Here is a 12,663-nt window from a genome sequence, read left to right on the forward strand (position 1 = left end):
AAGATCAGACTGAAGTGAGGATGACAGATTAAATATGTGCTTTTGGTGATTCTGTACTAACCCTGGCCCCAAGCTTTGGATCTATGGGAGGGGGTGGGTGGGGAGGAGAGTCAGTTGGAAGTGAATATTTATTAATATTAAAATGATATTCAATAACATACACTGTACATCTATGAATTGTTTAAAGAATAGAAAAAATATTCTTTCATCATATTTTACCTGCGGTTATAGTAGTTTCACATTTGAAAGAAAATGCTTACCAGTGAAGTAGGAATTAATAGAAACATTCCTTTGACTTCCAGCCCTTTTCAAAACTGCTTCAACTCTATTCATTGCTGTTTTATTATTTGTTGGGAGAAATGGGTATGGATGAGTATAAACCTGAGATTGTGGTGTGTGATGTTTGTGCTCTTAAAAAAAAAATAAGTCATTTCCAGATGGGCCTTGAAAGTAGAACTTAGATCAGGGATGGGGAATGAGGGCCACAATCCAGCTGGGTTTTCAGGAATTTCCCCAGTGAATATACATGAGATCTATTTGCATGCCTCCATTGTATGCAAATAGATCTCATGCATATGGTTGAGTGGAAGGTGACAGAGGGTAGTGATCAATGGAGATTGCTCTGAGAAAAGGGATGTTGCTAGTGGTGTGCCTCAAGGTTCTGTTCTTGGGCCTGTTCTTTTTAACAGTTTTATAAACAATATTGCTGAAGGGTTGTCGGGTAAGATTTGCCTCTTTGCGGATGATCCCAAAATTTGCAATAGAGTAGACAACTGGATGAAGCTTGAAGAATGGTTTAAAATTTGGCAGCTAAAATTTAATGCTAAGAAATGCAAGGTCATGCATTTGGGCTGCAAAAACCCGAGGGAACGGTACAGTTTAGGGGTGAAGAACTTATGTGCACAACAAAAGAGTGGGACTTTGGTGTGATTGTATATGATGATCTTAAGGTAGCCAAACAAGTTGAAAAGGTGACGGCGATAGCTAGAAGAATTCTAGGTTGCATAGGGAGAGGTATGGCCAGTAGGAAAAAGGAGGTATTGATGCCACTGTATAAGACTTTGGTAAGACCTCATTTAGAATATTGTGTACAATTCTGGAGACTGCACCTTCAAAAAGATATAAAAAGGATGGAGTCAGTCCAAAGAAAGGTTACTAAAATGATATGTGGTCTTCGTCATGAGGCGTATGAAGACAGATTTAAAGATCTCAATCTGTATACTTTGGAGGAAAGACGGGAGAGGGGAGATATGATAGAGACGTTTAAATACCTATGTAATGTTCATTTTCATATCTTACAACAAGTGTATAATATTCAATCAAAAATAAATTTTACAAATCACTTGACATTCTTACTTATAATCATCAAAGCATAAAAGAATCCCTCCCCACCCATCCCATCCATTAATAATAAACCATTTAAAACAAATATCATATATCCCAATCCCACCCTACTTATAACCATATACAATAAAAAAAAGGGGTGGTTAAGGTGTCTGATCATTAGAATATGTAATCAATGGCCCCCAAATCTTTTAAAAATTATTATAATTTCTTTGCTGTATAGCAAGCACTCTCTCCATTTTATAAATATGACAGACTGAATTCCACCAAAAGGTATAATTAAGCTTAGTATAATCCTTCCAATTTCCAGTAATATGTTGAATGGCAACCCCCGTCAATATTAGTAAAAGTTTATTATTATTTGCAGAAATTGGACTCTTAAATCTTTTTTTTTTTAATTCTTTATTCATTTTCGTATGTTACAACAAGTGTAGCAAATAAACTCATTTAAAACTTAAAGATACACACTTGATTAACTCTCATATAAGCATCAAATTTAACATTTCATTACAAATTAAAATTCTATAATATTTTAAATATTATGAAAGAAATCTAACATTTATATCATTCTTATTGAATCTAATAATCCCTCCCCCCTCCCTCCCTATTCAATAAATCATAAAATCATCCTTACTGTGAAATTATTGAAATACTCATGTATTATATAATAACAACAAATAAAACCCATCCTTTTCCCCCCTAATCAAATACCTTAACATGGGAAAAGTTTTTCCTTTTTAAATATGAGGAAGGTAGGATCAGATGGGGCTTCTTTTATGGTATGGGGGATAGGCTTTGAGTTCATCTTGATTTGGTCATGACTTGGTTGCTGTGGATACCTGTTTAGTACTTATATTTTGATGAAATGTTATATAGAATATAGACAGGGACACAGATATGGATTCTTTATTAAGAAAAGTTTCATTGGAAATACATAGTTAAATTAATGAAGAAATATTGATCTATTATCTCCTCCATAATTGTTAGGGGGTTTAAAAATATTAGATATGGAAAAAAACTATAAATTTGTTTAGATATATATGAATTTTTTGATATAAGATATATAATTAATTCATATCAATTGTTTGATTGGAAAAAGGTTCCTTATATATACTCAATATTTGATGCAAGAGATTTAAGATTTCCTTTTTGACTCTTAAATCTCATAGATGTACCAAATAAAATAGTATCATAGGAAAGGGCAACATGATTTTCTAACAATGAATTATTTTGGGACCAAATTAACTTCCAAAAGGCATTTATATAGGGACAGAAAAAAATAAAATGATCTAAAGTTCCAGCTTCAAATTACAATGCCAGCATCTATTAGACCTAGAGCTATCCAACTTTTGTAAACGAACTGGGGTCCAAAAAGCTCTATGCAACAAAAGGTGTGCCTAATCACCTGAACCACAACAAAAAGAACCAAGTCTGTCTCATAGATGCTGACCTTGTAGTTCTTATTCTCCAAGACTAAAATCGTGGCCATTGAGAGGCAGAAATTTGGTGCCCAACCTCAATGCTCCAGATATCCCTGAGACCTGTTTTGTGTTTTTTATTCAAATACCCATATAACAATTTATACCATTGTGCGGCTTGGTGACCCAAGAAATCCGCCTCAAAGCATAGGAATTCCAAACTATACTGAGAGTTAAGAACTTTCCATTCAGGGAACCCCTCCTGAATAGCCTGCTTCAATTGCAACCATTTAAAATATTGTGATTTGTTTAAACCATATTTATGTTGCAATTGTGAAAAACTAAGCAGTGATCCATTTAAAACAACATCATTTAACATCTGTATACCTGCAATAATCCAATGCTTCCAAACGATTTTAAATCCGCCAATCTTGGAGTTTAGCCAAATGGATTGATTTAATGATTTAGAAATCGGATTTGGAGTTAAATTACTAACATACCGTAAAGTACTCCAGGTATCAAGCAAAATTCTATTTTCTTTATGTTTCCTGGGCAATTTTATACTAATAAGATGAGACAAATGTAAAGGAAACAGGAGTCGCCATTCTAAATATAACCAATCTGGGACATTTTCCATAAGATCTGGGAGGATCCAATACATACCCTGTCTTAAAATATAGGCCTGATGGTACCTATAAAAATTTGGAAAATTTACCCCTCCCTCCACAATTGTCTTCTGTAGAGATACTAAAGCAATTCTAGGTCTTTTACCCAACCAAACAAATTTAGTAAGAATACCATTTTTTGCCTATGTAATGTAAATGCACATGAGTTGAGTTTCTTTCATTTGAAAGGATACTCTGCAATGAGAGGGCATAGGATGAAGTTAAGAGAAGATATTAAGGAATACAGTGGTACCTCGGTTTACGAGTGCACAGGTTTGCGAGCGTTTTGCTGTTGAGGGCGGTGCGGCCTTGAAGGACACGGAGGAGCGCAAGTTGGAGTCCCTCCTTAAACAGAGTTTTGATGTGACAGCTCTGTTGGTGCCAGGCGGCTATGTGTGGCGGGCTGGTGGCTTGGGCGTGTTTTCGTTGGGCCCAGCATGTACTTGATGATAAATCTGAGAATTGGGACTTGCTAAGGCAAAAAGTTGCCAAAATTGAATTGGGTGCTTCTTATATCTCGGATGCCATGAATGACCTTTGGCGAGCTTCTGCCAAGTCTCTGGCCTTAGGAGTGGCAGCATGCCATACCTTGTGGTTTCATGCTTGGTCGGCGTATTTGGCGTCCAAAGCTAAGTTGATGAAGTATCCTTTTAAAGGATCTTGTTTGGTGAGGACCTGAACAAGTTGGTTTAGACTCTTATTGATTCTAAAGTGCCTTGTTTGCCTGAGGATAGTCCTAGGCCACTGGCTCGAGGCGGCGCTACTCATGGGCGTGATTTCCGCCATTTCCGCTCCGGTCGAGGGTCTGCTTCTTTTTAGTCTCTTGGGCTCTCAAGAGGCAGGTTCTTCCAGCACATGCAGTCCTTCGTGGGGCCCGCCAGGGTGTGGGTAGCGCCCCTGCCCAGGTCCCCTGCTGCCTATCCTGCACAATGACTCCTTGCTGGCGCCCATCTTGGTTCCTGTGGGCACCCAGTTGAGAGACTTTTATCCACAGTGGGCAGAAATCATATCTGATCAATGGGTTCTGGAAGTGATCTGGGGCGGTTATACTCTGGAGTTTGCCCGGTCCTTGCCAGACCGTTTTCTCGCTTCTCCCTTGCAGGGGGCATGGAAGCAGCAGGCCTTTCGCCCGATCCTTCAAAGATTGTTGGATCTTCATGCGGTGGTTCCATTTCCCCCACTGGAGTGGGGCACAGGTTGGTACTCTATTTACTTTGTGGTGCCAAAGAAAGAAGGGACCTTTCGACCCATCCTGGATTTGAAGGGGGTCAACAGGGCTTTTCACGTATCTTCCTTCTGCATGTAAACTCTGCAGTCTGTGATTGTGGTAGTTCAGCCGGAGGAGTTTTCTGTCCTCTCTAGATCTGACCGAGGCCTACTTACACATTCCTATTCTGGCCTCCCATCATCGTTTCCTGCGCTTTGCGATCTTGGGCAACATTATCAATTCTGTGCACTTCCCTTTGGTCTAGCCACGGCTCCGTGTACGTTCACCAAGGTGATGTTGGTTGTCATGGTGGCAAAGAGGGCATTCTTGTTCATCCTTATCTGGACGACAGGTTGATTCGAGCAAAGTTATTCCAGGAGAGCACTCGGGTCATGGCTTGGGTGTTTGAGTTTCTGCAGTTGCTGGGGATGTGTACTTAATCTTGCAAAGAGCCGGTTGTCTCCATCTCAGCGCCTGGAATATCTTGGGGTCCTGTTCGACACCTCTTTGTTGAAGGTCTTCCTTCCGGATGCCCAGATAAGAAATTGCAATCTCAAATTCGCCTGCTTATGGCATCCCAGTGTTTACGGGGGTTTTTTGCTTGCTTGCATAATTAGAATTTTTCTGTGAGTTCTAGTATTTTTCTAGGGCTGGGGAGAATTAATAACAGCTAGCTTAGCTGGTGAACTGTGGGGATGTTTTCTTTCCAGGATCAAGTTCTATACATGTTCCAACAGTTGTTTAAAGATGTTTGTTGTTTTCTTACACTCCTGTTTGGAGTCATTTACTGTTTTTCAGTTAAGAAATTTCCTTGGTTCTTCTTGGCTATTCGGCAAACTGGAGTAGCAAGAGGGGATGTTCTACTGATATACAAGTTTTGATCTCAGTCTCCACCTGCTGGTAGCAGTGAGGCATATTACCCATCCGTAAAGGAACTATACCGGTCTACAAGCTAACAGAAAGAAAATTAGCAGGAAAGAACCTAATTTATCTTTTAAAGCCAATACTTAGTGGTCTCAAAATAGGGACAGTCTCACCAAAATGTTTTGCATTAAGCTTTATCAAGGCTTAATCCCTAATACTATGTCGCCATCTCTCTTGACCACTTCCTTGGATGCAGTCAAATGGGAATTGTCCATTGAAGCCTACTGACTCAGAGGTGGAGCCTACTGGTGATGAATCTTATGGCTACGCATGGCAATGCCAAGTTTCCCCGTTTGTTTTTGTTTTTTAGCAGGAAAAGAGAAACCATGTCTGAAGGTCTTGATGCTTTTCTACAGCTGTGGCTGGAGGCAACTTCTATGTTTTCTCCCTGACCTGAGTGCTACATCAGATTCTCAAACATAGCGATCTTGTGATTCTAGTGGCCTCTGATTTGCCGCAGAGGTCATGGTATGTGGATCAGCCATTTCGCATTCTTGTTATTCAGGTACGATCCAGATGGCTGATCCCTCACTCTTGAGAGGTAAAAGTTAATAAAAGGAGGTTATTCTGATGATTGTAACGTGCTGCAGGCATGCAAGCACTCTACATCAATGGCATATACTTGAGTCTGACAGGTATTTAAACATGGTGTGCTCAGAATGCTATTTTGCCATTCCAATGCATCTTTGCCTCACATTTTGATCTTTTTGCAGGACAGCCTGATGAAAGGCTTGGCTTATAACTCTCCAAGTTCAGACAGCAGCCATTGTTATCAAGGGTGGATATTAAATTCTCCCTTGTCCTCTCAGTCAGATGTCGTTAGGTTCTTGAAAGGGGTCTATCATCTTAATCTTCCGGTTTAGCCTCTTCCTGATTTGAAATTTAAATCTCGTGGTGTTGTCGCTCCAGAAGGTCCCATTTTGAGCCTTTGAGAAAGTAAGATCCTTCAGAGTAGCCTATTGGTCAGTTTTTCTAGTTTCCCTCTTTTTGGTACAAAGAGTTACTGAGCTTCAGGTGTTGTCCTGCAAGGATCCATTCCTCCATTTCTCGGAGGCTGGGGTGACTATTCAAACTGTCCCTTTTCATATCACAGTCGTCGTTTCTTTCATCTTTTTGGGAGGAGGACTTTATGAATGAGTTCAAAGTTTTTTTTTTGGGGGGTGCTGGGACTCGAGTCCCCATCCAACCTTTGGTGTGGGCATCTTGAAACACATTTGTGATATAATACAGTTATTGTTAACAGTACGTAAAAGTGGAGAAAATGTATTTTTCCAGTTTATCCCAGGACAAGCAGGCAGCATATTCTTTACGCATGGGTGACGTCACCGACGGAGCCCTCGGTACGGACCTTTTTAACTAGAAAGTTCTAGTTGGCCGCACCGCGCATGCGCGAGTGCCTTCCCACCCGACGGAGGAGTGCATGGTCCCCAGTTTCTTCGTTTCCGCGGAGTGAAGAAGACGCGTGTTTTTTCAACGGCCGTTGAACTCACTTTTTTGCCTTCCCGCTCGCGAATTTTGTCCATTTTATTTTCTTTCTACCTTCGGGTTACCTTTTCTTTTGATTTGTAAAAAAAAAAAAAAAAATCTTTAATTTCTTTCCTTTTTTCGTCTTTGCCCCGGCGGGGCCTGTTGCCATTATACAGGCCTCGGGGTTTGATTTTGCGGAGGCCGTATTCCCATTCATGCCCCCGCAGCCCGGTTTTAAGAAGTGCCAGCGGTGTGCACGACCGATCTCCCTCACTGACCCACACAATTGGTGTTTGCAGTGTTTGGGTCCGGAGCATCGGGCGGACTCCTGCACCCGCTGTGCCACTCTTAAAAAGCGGACACTCAAGAATCGCCAAATTCAACAGAACATCTTATTCGGCACCGGGTCGACGATGGACTCCTCGGCATCGACGGCGGTACCATCAAAATCGACACCGACTACTTCGACACCGCCCGACCCGACATCGGCGCCGCTGGCGCCAGGTAAGCCGGCTAAGAAGCCTTCCTCTTCCCTCGAGCGCCCGCCAACCATAGTGGCGGCACCGACTTTACCGGCTTCACGCCGGCCCCGAAAACGCTCCGCCCCGATTTCGGTGAGTGCCTCGTCATCGGCCTCCTCATCGCCGGGGCGTGGAGCGGCACCTAAGGAACCAAAACAAAAGAAAGCGGTTCCGGTGCCACCACTGGATGACCGCATCGCGGCCATCCTCCAAACTCAACTCCAGGAACAGCTGCAGCATCAACTCCAGCACCTGTTGCCTACTATCCTGGCACCGCTCCTTTCGGTACCAGACCGGCCCGAGCCCCGTACCGAACAACCGGTATCCACCCCATCGGTACCAATCAATACCTCCATGCCGATTCTCTCGGCTGAGCAACTTCACGCCCATCCTGTGGTTCACTCCCATACCACTACGGATCCGCCTCGGGACCGGGCGGGGCACCGTTCTTCCCGGGACCGGGATCGACACCGGTCTTCCTCTCCCGGTACCGTTTCGGTGCGCTCTGGTACATCTTTATCTAAGACCCACCATACCGAGCCTTCCACCCCGGTGTCTCGGCATGCGCTCCCGGAGGTCCGGGACCCGGACTTATGGGAAGAATCCCCCCCCGGTACCGAGGAGGATCTCTCCTCATCCGAAGAGGACCCCTCAGCACCCGATACCACCTGAAAACCTGAGCAATCCTCCTTCTCAAAGTTCCTCAGGGAGATGTCAGCAGCTTTATCTCTCCCTCTGGAGTCAGACTCCAAAAAATCCCAAGCCTTTCTGGAGGCTCTGGATTTTGAGCAACCACCCAAGGAGTTCCTCAAATTACCCGTACACGACATCCTACGGGAAACTTTTTACAAAAATTGGGAGAACCCTCTTACAGTACCCGGGGCTCCCCGCAAGTTGGATAACCTCTACCGAGTTATCCCGATTCCGGGCTTCGATAAGTCCCAATTGCCCCATGAGTCTCTTCTAGTTGAATCCACCTTGAAGAAAACTCAGGGCTCCAGCGTCTATGCCTCCACCCCTCCTGGCAGAGAGGGCAAAACCATGGACAAGTTTGGCAAGAGGCTCTATCAGAATGCCATGCTGGCCAACAGGGCGAACAATTATTCCTTCCATTTTTCATTTTACATGAAACACTTGGTCCAACAGCTGTCCGCCCTCCAAAAGTATCTTCCGGAGAGGAAGATTCCACTTTTCCAACAACAAATTTCTGGTCTCCTTCAGCTGAGAAAATTTATGGTCCGCTCTATCTACGATTCCTTCGAGCTGACCTCCCGTGCCTCTGCCATGGCTGTCGCCATGCGCCGCCTGGCCTGGCTGAGAGTATCGGATTTGGACATTAACCACCAAGATCGTCTGGCCAACGCCCCCTGTCTCGGGGATGAACTTTTTGGAGAGTCCCTGGATTCCACCACCCAGAAACTCTCGGCCCATGAAACCAGATGGGACACCCTGATTAAACCGAAGAAAAAGGCTCCACCTGCTCGACCTTACAGGCCTCAATCCTCCTATCAGCGCAGGGAGCGGGCAGAGGCGCGTGGTAGCTCCGCCCACCCCCCGACGTCACAGCCGAGATCCCCCATAAAAGGGGGCGAGCAGGCAGAGAGTCCACATCGCTTAACCAGCCAAGGGGCGCCTTCTGTAATCAAGCACGTGGGAAAGCTGTAAGAGGAGAGGATCGGAGGTGCAGTGTGTGTGTGTGTGTGCTTGATTTCAGGTCCTGAGGGCTGACTTAGCGGGCGGAAAGAGAGGAGCAGAGAGGGCAGGAAAAGCGGAGAGTCGGAGGAGAGTCAGAGGAGGCAGTACAAGGGGGCGGAGAGGAGCGGAGAAGGCAGGAGAAGCGGCAAAGGGAGCGGGCAGAGGCGCGTGGTAGCTCCGCCCACCCCCCGATGTCACAGCCGAGATCCCCCATAAAAGGGGGCGAGCCAACGGCGCGCAGCCGTTCGGCGCGCGGCGAAGGCGAGCGGCAAAGGCGCTCGCCTTAGCGAGAGCGCCTTTGCGAAGGGCCTCGAGAAGGGCCTCTAGGAGGGGCTCCAGAAAACTGCCAACGTAGGATCCGAATGCACAACAAGGCAGAGTACAATCACCTTCACTGATAACTAGCTAATTAACCTTTAATCCAGCTTTTAAGCTATCCCAGCCCCTCTATAACCTTCTATCACTCACTTTCTAAAACTTGCTGCTTTCTATCACTAACTTTCTTAAACTTTCTTAAACTTGCTGCTTAAATTCTAATTTCTTCTTACCAGAAGTCACCCTATCCTCAAACTTGCAAACTAATAAACAGGCAGTATAACTAACAATTAGCTGACACCCTACATTTTTCTAACCTTCATCCTTCTAACCTTCAACTGTCTGACAACTAACGAACACCCAATTAAATAACTTACAAATATCTTTAAAAAAAAAAAAATGGCAGGTAGAACCAGAAGCAACAGGACTGCAATCAAGGTAGGCGGTCTAGTCATCAAAGGGATCGAGGGGGTGGCCACGGAAACAGAGGGAGAGCTGGGACAGAGCACAGAGGTATCTGTACAGACCGAGGCCATCCCCACAAAAATGGCTACAGTTTCTACGCAGACAGAAACGACGGATCAACTAGAGAACAGCCTTTTACAAGAACTGAATAGCTTGAGAGAGGAAGTCATGCGCTTAAGAGGTATCCGGGATGACGAGGCCTACATCGATGAAGTCATCCAGGAACTGTCCCAGATCACCGTACAGGAACCTGGCAGGACCATCCTCGGGACGCCCAAAACCACCATTCCTGCTTCATTGGGACCAACAATTGGAATTCAGGAGGAGGCAGACGACGCTGACTCCTGGCAGCTGGTAACCTCCTCCACAGGCAAACACAAAAAACCTTCCTCATATACTGTCTCTTTTTCTCACACACAGGGTAGTTCTACATCAACCCCGCAAATCCCATTGAGGAACAGATTCCAGCTGCTTCAGGGAAGACCTGACAATGAGGAACAGGAAGATATCCAGCAGGAGGTTCCGGTCCCAGAGACATCAGTACGGCCCTCCCCTAAGAAGCGTAGAGTTGTGGTAATTGGGGATTCAATGCTGAGGGGCACGGAGGGCCCAATCTGCAGACCAGATATTCAATCGAGAGAGGTTTGCTGTTTACCAGGAGCCAGGATCCGGGATGTAACCGCCTGCTTGGACAGTCTCATCAAGCCCCAGGACCACTTCCCCATGCTTCTTATCCATGTCGGAACCAACGATACCGCCAGGAGCACCCCGGAGAGGATACCTGAGGACTTTGGTGCCCTGGGTGAGAAGCTGAGGAGGTTGGATGCGCAGGTTGTGTTCTCCTCGATCCTTCCAGTAAGAGGCAAGGGAAGAGCCAGAGAGAATCGGATCCAGAAGGCAAACGACTGGCTGCAAGGATGGTGCAAGGAGATGAACTTCGGGTTCCTGAACCACGGAGAGGCACTACAAGGACTACAGGGACCAGATGGGTTGCACCTGTCCAGCAGAGGGAAGAATGTCTTTGGACACCGATTAGCCCGCCTACTCCATAGGGCTTTAAACTAGGTAAGTTGGGGGAGGGTACGGGCACTAATAACCTATCTAATGAAGTAAGCTGCAAATACCATTCAGGATCTGAGGTATATACACATAGCAATCATGGATCTGGGGGGGGTGCTCACATTTCCGGGTTCAGGGGGGATACTGACATTTTCGAATCCAGGGTAAGTTCACACTATGTTTCAGGGTCTAAGGAAAATACACACATCGCAAACAATACCAAAGGAGCCGATGGAGCTCAATCGGGAAGATCACTAGATAGCCATAACAAACCTAGGATTTGGAAGGCTATGTATGTCAATGCCCACAGTTTGGGCAACAAGATTCTGGAATTGGAGACGGAAATGAGGGGCGCTGACCTAGATGTGGTGGCAATATCCGAAACCTGGCTTACGGACTCCCACAGGTGGGACATGGTCATACCGGGTTACAATTTGTTCCGCCAAGACAGGGAGGGCAAAATGGGAGGAGGGGTAGCACTATATGCCAAAGATGACATCAAAGTTACCAGAATCACAGATGTTAGGTACACAGGGGAATCCCTTTGGGTAAATATGGCCAGGGGAAAGGACAAATGCCTGTACCTTGGCATAGTATACAGACCTCCAAGGCAACAGGAATACCTTGATATGGAATTAATCGAGGACATAGAGAATATCACCTTGCGTGGGGACACAGTATTGATGGGGGACTTCAATATGCCTGACGTGAATTGGAACACACTTTCCTCTGCGACCGGCAGCAGCAAAAGGCTATTAAACTCTATAAAGGGAGCAAGACTCAAGCAAATGGTTTTGGAGCCAACTAGGGATCAGGCGATTCTAGACCTAATACTTACCAACGGAGAAAGTGTCACAGATGTCTCTGTGGGAGACACGCTGTCATCCAGTGACCACAACATGGTATGGTTTAACCTCAGAAAAGGTTTCACCAAACCCAACACATTAACTAAGGTCCTCAGCTTCAAGGACACCAACTTCGAGGACATGGGGGAATTCATCCATCAGTCGCTGCAAAACCAAGCAGAGACTGATAATGTAGAGGAATTGTGGTCAACGCTGAAAACTACCATACACGAAGCAACAAACAGATTTATTAAATCTGTAAGTAAACGACGAAGAAAAAACAAACCGCAGTGGTTCTCTACGGAGGTCTCTAACCTCATAAAAGAGAAGGAGAGCATTCATCTCCTTCAAACATTCAGGGAAGCAGGGCTCCAGAGAAGACTATCTGGCCAAGTCAAGAACCGTCAAAACAGCAGTCAGAGAGGCCAAATTGCAGGTGGAGGAGAATCTAGCAAAGAATATCAAAAAGGGCGATAAAGCATTCTTTAGGTATATTAGTGATAGAAACAGGAACACAGGAGGGATAGTACGCCTTAGGAAACCGGACGGGAACTATGTAGAATCGGACTCCGAGAAGGCTAAACTGTTAAATGAATACTTTTGCTCAGTTTTCACCCGTGAGGCGCAGGGATCCGGCCCTCAACTACCAACAGGGGATAGCTCGATAGACCCTTTTTGCAGCTTCGAGATAACGCCCAATAGTGTCTACAGTGAACTATCCAAACTCAAGGTTCACAA

At 45.1% G+C, this 12,663-nt stretch overlaps 1 protein-coding gene across 4 annotated transcripts in view; it reads left to right on the plus strand.

Moving 5' to 3' along the window:
* Window positions 1-12,663, plus strand: part of LOC117362460 (E3 SUMO-protein ligase RanBP2-like) — a 353,806-nt gene that overhangs the window by 74,219 nt on the left and 266,924 nt on the right. The window lies entirely within an intron of this gene.

Source organism: Geotrypetes seraphini, chromosome 6, assembly GCF_902459505.1.
Source record: "Geotrypetes seraphini chromosome 6, aGeoSer1.1, whole genome shotgun sequence".
In the NCBI taxonomy this organism is placed as follows: domain Eukaryota; kingdom Metazoa; phylum Chordata; class Amphibia; order Gymnophiona; family Dermophiidae; genus Geotrypetes; species Geotrypetes seraphini.